Source organism: Orycteropus afer, unplaced genomic scaffold (genome assembly GCF_000298275.1).
Source record: "Orycteropus afer afer isolate SDZICR_OR568_19922 unplaced genomic scaffold, OryAfe1.0 scaffold00218, whole genome shotgun sequence".
Classification (NCBI taxonomy): Eukaryota; Metazoa; Chordata; class Mammalia; order Tubulidentata; family Orycteropodidae; genus Orycteropus; species Orycteropus afer.
In genome coordinates, this window is record NW_006921805.1 from 5,483,052 (window position 1) to 5,492,499 (window position 9,448).

Consider the following 9,448-nt stretch of genomic DNA (forward strand, 5'->3'; position numbering starts at 1 on the left):
TATATATATATATAATATAGGAGCTCTGGTAGCATAGTGCCTAAGGCATTTGACTGCTAACCAGAAGCCTGGTGGTTCAAATCCACAAGCCACAGCTCGGAAAGAAGGTTGGGCAATCTACTGCTGTAGTGATACTGCCTTGGAAACCCAAGGAGGGGTCACTATGAGTCAGATCCAAATTGATGGCAGTGGATTTGGTCTTGTTTTTTCTGTATATATAATATATATTTTATATATATAATATGTATGTATGGCATATGTGGGCTCTCCATGAGTCAGAATAGACTCAGTAACAATGGTTTTGTTTTTGTTTGGTTTTAGATAGATAGATGATGATAGATAGATAGACCCCTGAAGGCAAAAGTGCCAAGGACCCACGAAAGTCATAAAGCAGCCTGCACCACTGACTTCATGTCTTAATTTTGGTTTCAAAAGCAGCACCTGAGAAAAGGCTCTGTAGGCAGTTTATTTGGCAAGTGATCGATCCCAGGGAGCAGTAAAAGCAATAAGAAAGACAGGGAAAGAAAAAAGTTAATAACAGCTTGTATGCTCAAGATGACAATGAATAAGGAAGACCACAGAATAATTGATGCATTTAAATTGTGGTATTGGCAAAGAATATTGAGTGTACCCATGGACTACTAGAAGAATGAACAAATCTGTCTTAGAAGTACAGACAGTATGCTCTTTAGAAGCAGAAATGGGCAGAATTTGTCTCTCATACTTTGGTCATGTTGTCAGAAAGGGCCAGTCCCTGGAGAAGGATATCATACTTGATAAAGTAGAAGGTCAGCAAGAAAGGGGACAGCCTGCAATGAGATCAATTGACACAATGGCTGTGATGATGGGCTCAAACATAGCAACAGTTAGTTGTAAGGATGGTGTGGGACTGGGCAGTGATTCATTCTGTTGTACATAGAGTCGCTATGAGTTGAAAGTCTTGACAGAACCTAACAACAACAACAACGTGCTCAGGATCATCCTTCTGAACAATAACATTTTAGTTTCACCAGGACTTCTGTGTTAGTCTAGGTTCTCTAGAGAAGCAAAACCAGTAAAGCTTATACATATGTAAAGTTTATACATATATATTTGGAAGGAAGGTTGGGCAATCTACTTCCGTAGTGATACTGCCTTGGAAACCCAAGGAGGAGTCGCTATGAGTCAAATCTGACTTGATAGCAGTGGGTTTATACATGTATACATACATACATACATATATATAGAGAGAGAGAGAAGGAGAGAAGGAGAGGGAGAGAGAGAGGGAGAGAGAGAGAGAGAGAAATTATCTTAGGAAAATGGCTCAAACAGTTGTAGAAGCTGGAAAGTTCTAAGTTCATGGATCAAATGTCAAACTAGGGGCTTTTCTTGACTCATGCAACTTCAGGGGCTGACGAGCTCAAAGTTGGCAGGCAGTGTACTGGCTATTGACTCTGGTGGATGACAAATCCAAGATCATCAAGCAGAATGGTGGACTGTTCACTCATGGACAGTTGTAGGCAGCACAACAGGATCCAGATCCACAGAAGGTTCTTTTTCTCAAGATGTCCATATATATATCGGAAGCAGTCCACACCCCTAGGGAAATTCCCTTTCAGTGGATTGGCTGCTCAAAGCATATACATCCGATCTCATCATGGGAATAACCACATCACAACTGCTTAAACCACTCAGAATCATGGTCCAGCCAAGTTGACTCACAACCCCAACTATCACAGTCCACCCTTTGTCAAGTTAGCAGTTGTACATATCTCCTTAACCACATATAATCTCTAAATAAGGACAATTATAAAGTCATATCTGTTTCTAACATGATACACTAACAGATGTACAACTGAAGCACGTTAACCGTGTTTACATTTCATAGTTCATAACTGAAGAAAACAAAAATATTTGATGCACACATGCAAAGAAAAAATATAACAATCACATTTCTTGTTTTTGCAATTGGTCATGTGGTCATAGCTGATATTCAGAATGAGGGAACATTCATTCCATATTTCCCTTGCCCTCAGTAAGAACTGCGGCTGGTCATGGTTGTTTGCCTGGTGGGGTGACCCAAACCTTCATTCCTGAAGGGTCTGGGCCATTAGTAGTCATATCAGAATTGGGTTGCTATGGTTTGCCATTGACTTTCATCACAAGACATTGTAGTACTAAGAGGCGTCCTAAAGAATCTCTTGTATTCCAGACATATTCTTTACCTCCATTATGTAATATCAATCCAGCTTCTCCTTGGTAATCAGGATCTATCACTCCAGACAGTACAGTAATGCCCTTCTTTGTCTATTGATCCAGAGGCATGAGGAAGCCAAAATGGCCAGGAGGCATTCTTAACTTCCAGTTCAATGCAATCAGTATTGTGTCTTCAGGTGGGAGGGTTTCTCCCTTTGGGGCTAAGAACTCCAGACCCGCAGAGCAGAGGGTTGCAGGGACAGGAAGCAAATTTATTTATTAAATTGTGATTTGGGTGAAAGTTTACAGAGCAAATTCACTTTCCATGCAGCAGATCACATACACTTTGTCTCATGACATTGACTACAATTTACCACAACGCAACAGCTCCCCTCCTACTTCCTTCCCATAGTTACCTCTTCCTTGTGTCCTTCCCTCCATGCACTCCTGTCCCCTGAACTGTCTCCCTGTGCATACACAGTCCTTCTATTCTCCCATGATTGTTCTCTCCAAGGAATTTATCTGCCTAGTGTAAATGTTCGCCTCATATGCCTGTCTTTTGTTTGGCTAGAAGCCACAGGAGTGCATTCAATTCCAGACCTGAAGGGTAGCTAGGGGCCATAGTCTCAGTGGTTCCATCAGGCTCTATCAGACCAGCAAACCTGGTCCTTTTTTTCTTTTTTTTTCAAATGATTTTGAGTTTTGTTCCACATTGTTCTTTCACCCTATCCAGGATCTCCTACATAGATCCCCTTCTGAGTGGTTGACAGTGGTAGCCAGGCACTATCTAGTTCTGGTCTCATAGTCATATAGGCTGAAGATCGCATGGTATACCAGTCGCTTGGACTAATAGTTCCCATGAATATTTGGTTTTCTTCATTCTTCTTTGCTCTGGACAAGGAGAGACCCATTTTTGCATCTAGATGACTGCTTGCAAGCTTTTAAGATCCCAGTCACTACTCACCAAAGTAGGAGGTGGAACAATGTTTTGTGTAGTTTGTTATGCCAACTTGTCACCAGGTGCTGGCTGATCACCCCAAGCAATGGTTCCATATCACAGATTCAGTGTTGGTCTCTGCTGATGGCAGATTGGGCACTCAGCAGTGGTGGTAGTCAAATCAGCCTTGGTAAGTGGAAGTACATGTTACTGAGCCCACACATAACCTCCATCCCTGCCACCATGGCCGTTTTTTTCATGAAACCCATTGGGCAATGACAAGAGTAGTTGGGAAAAAAGTTGATTAGTTTCCACAGAATGTGTCACCCTATCCACTTGATTGATAAAGTCCTCCTCTGCCAAGGTCATCTTTTGGTGGCATTTGCATGAGGCAAATATCTTTACTCCTTTGGACCATTCAGAGAGAACTATTCACATACCTTTTCCCCACACATCCTTGTCACCAATTTTCCAATCATGTTCCTTCCAAGTCCCAGACCATCTAACCAAGCCATTGGCCACAGCCCATGAATCCATATACAGTTATACATCTGGACATTTCTTGTTCCATGCAAAGTGAACAGCCAGAAGCATGGCTCAAAGTTCTGGGTTTCCCTTCACCACTATCCTTCACAGAAGTCCCAGAAAGAGGCTGCAGTGCTGCTGCTGTTTGCTTTCAAATGGTGCCTGCATATTGCACAGAACCATCTGTAAACAAGGGACAGATTTTCTCTTCCTCAGTCAACTGATCATAAGGAACTTCCTGTGGGGCCATAGGTGCAGACTGGGAGAGGGAAGGTAATGTGACTGGAGTGAAGACCATAGGCATTTGGGCCACTTCCTCATGCAACTTACTTGTGCCTTCAGGTCCTGCTTGAGCCCAATCTCTTATATACCACTTCCATTTAATGATGGAGTGCTACTGTGCACGTCCAACTTTATGACCCTGTGGGTCAGACACCACCCAGTTCACGATGGGAAGCTCAGGCCTCATGGTGACTTGGTGGCCCATGGTTAGGTATTCAGTCTCTACCAAAGCCTAGTAACAAGCCAAAAGCTGCTTCTCAAAAGGAAAATAGTTATCTACAGAGGATGACAGAGCTTTGCTCCAAAATTCTAAGGGTCTGCATTGCAATTCACCAATAGGGGCTTGCCAAAGACTCCAAACAGCATCTCTATCTGCCATAGACACTTCAAGCTCCATTGGATCAGCTGGGTCATATGGCCCAAGTAGTGGAGCAGCTTGCATGGCAGCCAGAACCTGTTGCAGAGCCTTCTGTTGTTCTGGAGCCCACTCAAAAGTAGAATCTTTTTGAGTCACTTGATAAATAGGCCAAAGAAACACACCCAAATGAGGGATATGTTGCCTCTAATCCAAAGAGCCCCACCTGATATTGTGCCTCCTTTTTAGTTGTGGGCAAAGCCAGATCCAATAACTTATCCTTTGATGTAGTAGAAATATTTTGACATGCCCCACCCCACTGGACCCCTAGAAATTTCACTGAGGTGGAAGGTGCCTGAAAATTTCCCACGCAGATGTCTCACCAATAAGTGTAGAGTTACCAATACTTCTTCGTTACTAGGTCCAATCAGAATAATGTCATCAATATAATGGACCAGTGTGATGTCTTGTGGAAGAGAAAGGTGATTAAGATCACTACGGATTAAATTATGACATAGTGCTGGAGAGTTGATATACCTCTGAGGAAGCACTGTGAAAGTATGTTGTTGGCCTTACCAGCTGAAGGCAAACTGCTTCTGATGATTCTTTGAAATTGGTATTTAGAAAAAGGCATTGGCCAGATCAATAGCTGCATACCAAGTACCAGGAGATGTACTAATTTGCTCAAGCAATGAAACCACTTCAGGAACAGCAGCTGCAATTGGAGTCACCACCTGATTAAGTTTACGATAATCCACTGTCATTCTCCAATATTCATCTGGTTTGGGAACAGGCCAAATAGGTGAGTTAAATGGGGATGTGGTGGGAATCACCACCCCTGCATCCTTTAAGTCCTTGATGGTAGCAGTAATCTCTGAAATCCCTCCATGGATGCAGTATTGCTTTTGGTTTACTACTTTTGTAGGTAGAGGCAGTTCTAATGGCTTCCACTTGGCTTTCCCTACTATAATAGCCCTTACTCCATATGTCAGTGACTCAGTGTGGGAATTCTGCCAATTGTTGAGTTTATTTATTCCAACTATGCATTTTGGAACTGGGGAAATCATTACAGGATGGGTTCAGGGACCTATTGGACCCACTGTGAGACGCACCTGAGCTAAGACTCCATCAATAACTTTACCTCCATATGGCCCCACTCTGGTTGGTGGGCCACAGTGATGCTTTGGGTCTTCTGGAATTAGTGTCAGTTCAGAGACAGTGTCCAGTAATCTCCAAAAAGTCTGATTATTTCCTTTTCCCCAATGAACAGTCACTCTTGTAACAAGGCCTCAGATCCCTTCAGGGAAGGCTAGGAAAAAGATTGACAGTACAAACTTTTGACAATGTACAGGGGTCTGGGAGCTCTGGTGTCATAGTTCCTAAAGCATTTGACTGCTAACCAGAAGGCTGGCAGTTCAAACCCACCAGCCACTCCTTGGAAGAAACACTGGGCATTCTACTTCTGTAGAGATACTGCCTCAAAAACTCAAGGAGTGGTCTCTATGAGTTGGAATCGACTCAATGGCAGTGAATGAGTATTAGTGTCCTTCCTCAAAGAAAGCTGGCCTCCTTTTCATTCAAGGGGTTGTGGATCTATAGGCTGACTCAAGTATGAGAATTGATTGAGGGGCCATGACTGTATTCTGGCAATTCAATCTAGACTGTTGTTCATGTGACCTATTCTTTTGTCTATGCAGATCAAGTAAATATTTAGTAGGTTTCCCATGTTTCACTCCTAGGAACACCATGCCTAAGTAGCCAGTGCCATAATTCCACATAAGTCAGAGTATTCTGACTACTGTTTTGACTCTGCTGTCCATTATGGTAATCACAATCGCTTTATCTTTGTCAATTAACTGCAGCCACTTGGTCCCTACTACCATGGGGTCCAATCAGCCCCATTGTAGTTAAGTGTCTTAGTTATTTAGGGGAGTTCCCACTGTCAGATCTGGCTTACATAAAATAGAAATCATAGCAGTCTTTAAGGATGCTGGGATTCCCTTGACAAATTTGTCCCTCACTGTGGTGGTAAAAGATATGTCCTCTGGTGTCTCCATTTCTGGGTCTATGGGTCTAATCTGATAAATCCATTCTAACATGCCAGTTTCCCTAAACTTCTGGATACCTTCTACATTATACCAAGGCAGGTCTGATACTTCAACTTGACTTAAGGTAGCCCACCGCATAACCCATGCTTCAGTAAAAACTTTTGGCAATGCTTCAGTAAGCCAACCAAATAAACAATTTGATCCTTTCCTAACCTCTTGAGCTGAAACATTGAATGAAGAATCTATACTTAGCCTAAATCAATAAACTTGGACTGATCCAATGTTAAATTCCTTGCACCATTATCCCACACCCTCAATAGCCATTCCCATACATATTCTCCAGGTTTCTGTCTGTACATGTTAGTGAAATAAAGCAGGTCTTTTAGGGTGTAGCATACCACTTCCTCAGTCACTCTTTGTATTTCACCTTTTGGGGCTCGCTTGGACTTAACTTTGATTATAGATCTAACAGCAACAGTGGGTAGTTGGGGAAGTTCCTCAGAACATTCAGCAATGTCTTCCATAGCATCTACCTCAGGCAATGACCCTGCAGGAACAGGTGGGTTAATCCCATCAAACTGAAGTGGATGGGATAATGGTTTTACAGTAATCCCTTCAGATGGGAGGGATGGTGTTGTTAGCAGGAGAGATTCAACAGAATTTACAGGCTCCATATCCTCACCTTCCTGACTATCTGCCCATATGTCCCCATCCCAGGTTTTGGGATCCCATTCTTTCTTGATCAATGCCCTCACTTTAACTTCAGACACCATTCTGGGTTGGCAATTCAATTGGCATTAGAATTCAGCCACCCTTACAATAAGACTCTGGGTTTGGTTTTTGGCAATATCAGCCTTTTACTAGAGGAAATAAGGCTTTCTTTCAGGGTGCAACTGGAAACATTGAGGTCTGTTATACAGTGATTGAGCTGTCGCTCAGAAGCCCTGAACTCATCTCACACTTTGTCTAGTGTAAGTGGGAACAACTAACCAGCTTTTTAATACTCCTTATGTTGACAAAATTGCAGAAAAATATCAAACATGAGATCACCCAAAGCCTCACTTCTCAAAAATACTATTGGTGGTACTATTGTGAGTATTAATGTTGCCATCTCAGGCCATAGATTAGCAGGGCCCTCTCTACTAATGGAGGCAGAGTCACTAGTGCATTTATGATTAATCAAATTGGAGAACCAAAACAGAATTGGTAAGAACCAATTCAGGAAACCCACTCTTATGATTTTCTCTCTCTCGAACTACCCCACTCCTGGTACCAAATGTGTTAGGCTGGGTTCTTTAGAGAAGCAAAATCAGTAAAGCTTAGAGAGAGAGAGGGGGGTGGGTAGAGAGAGAAATTTATCTTAGGAAAATGGCTCAAACAGTTATAGAAGCTGACAAGAACCAAGTTCCTGGACGAAACGTCAAACTGGAGGCTTTTCCCAGCTCACACAGCTTCACGGGCTGACAAGCTCAAGTTTGGCAGGCAGTATACTAGCTGTTGACTCTAGTGAATGACAAACCCAAGATCACCAAGCAGAATGGATTGTTCACTCATGGACAATTGTAGGCAGTACAACAGGATCCAGATCCACAGAAGATTCTTTTCCCCAGGATATCCATATGTATATATTGGAAGCAGTCTGCCCCCCTAGGGAAACTCCCTTTCAATAGATTTGCTGCTCAAAGCATACACATCTGATCTCATCATGAGGATAACCACATCACAACTACTTAAACCACTCAGAGTCATGGTCCAGCCAAGTTCATACACAACCCCAACTATCACAACTTTCATTCCTAAAGACACACAGAATGCCCCTGTGTCTTGTCCATCTAAAGGACAGGAGGCCAGGGCACTTATGCATTGGCAACTGTCCCCTACTTGTTGAACATTGCTCTGGATGCTGTTAACTCCCTTCCACAGGGCTTGCCTAAGTGCTGAGTGGCTCCCTGGCACTGGGGAATGCCCAGAAGCAGAAAACATAAAGTGCTCACTCAGAGTAGGAAACTGTTAGCATGGTTAACATGAGAGGGAAATTGCATGGCTGGATACAGCTGAAGGCAATGAGGCTCAAATCACTAAAACTGTCTGCCCTAGTTTCCCTGGAATTTATCTTACATTGCCCCCATACTCCCATAATATTTTATGTGTGCATCTATGAGATCTCATTTTGCATTCAGCATGCATGCCATAGTTCTTTTTGTACTTGGTGTATAAATTCCTTTAGGTCATGGGCCATGCTTATTGTACAGAACCTGGCACATAGTAAGTTATTGATATTATTAGTATAAATGATTTAATTTAACCAAGAGACCCTTAGGCTAGGACTTCCAAAACGAAGCCACAATTTGACTCTAACTTAGGGCAATCCCATGTGTTTCAGAGTAGAACTGAGCTCCATAGGATTTTCAATGGCTGTGATAATCCAGACACAGGTTTCTGTGCCTTTCTTCCATGGCACCTCTGGGTAGATTCAGTCTCCAACATTTCATTTAGTAGCTGAGGACTTAAGTGTTTGCACCATCCAGAGATGCCAGGAATTAGCGTCTGAACGGACTCCAAGGTCCTACTCTGTAGTAAAACAATAAGTGAGGTTTGGCAACCCTCAGTCTCCTTGGTTCTCTTAACTACATTGGTAAAGTCAAAAATTGAACAAGATCTTCTCCAAAGATCCTTCTGGATCTACTATTTGATTATTCCCATCCACTCAGCTTCATTCACATTACAAAACAAAGCTCCAAATATATGCCTGGCTCAGTGCTAGTTGGTGGTATTATAGAGATAAATACAGCTCAATCTTACCCTGAAAGAATGAAGCATCTCTTCAAGGAGAGAGAAAAAATGAATAATTCTAGTATAGTGTCACAGGAGTAAGCATAGGGAAGTGGGGACCATACAACTGGGACTCTTAACCAAACCTGAGGGGTGCCAGGAGAAATTTTTGGAGGAGTAGCTGCTGAAGTGATTCTTTTTTTAAAAAACTTTTATTATTATTATTTATTGTGATTTGGGTGAAGATTTACAGAGAAAATTCACTTTCCATACAGCAGTTCACATATACTTTGTCTCATGTCATTGACCACAGTTTACCACAATGCAACAGCTCCCCTCCCACTTCCTCCCCAT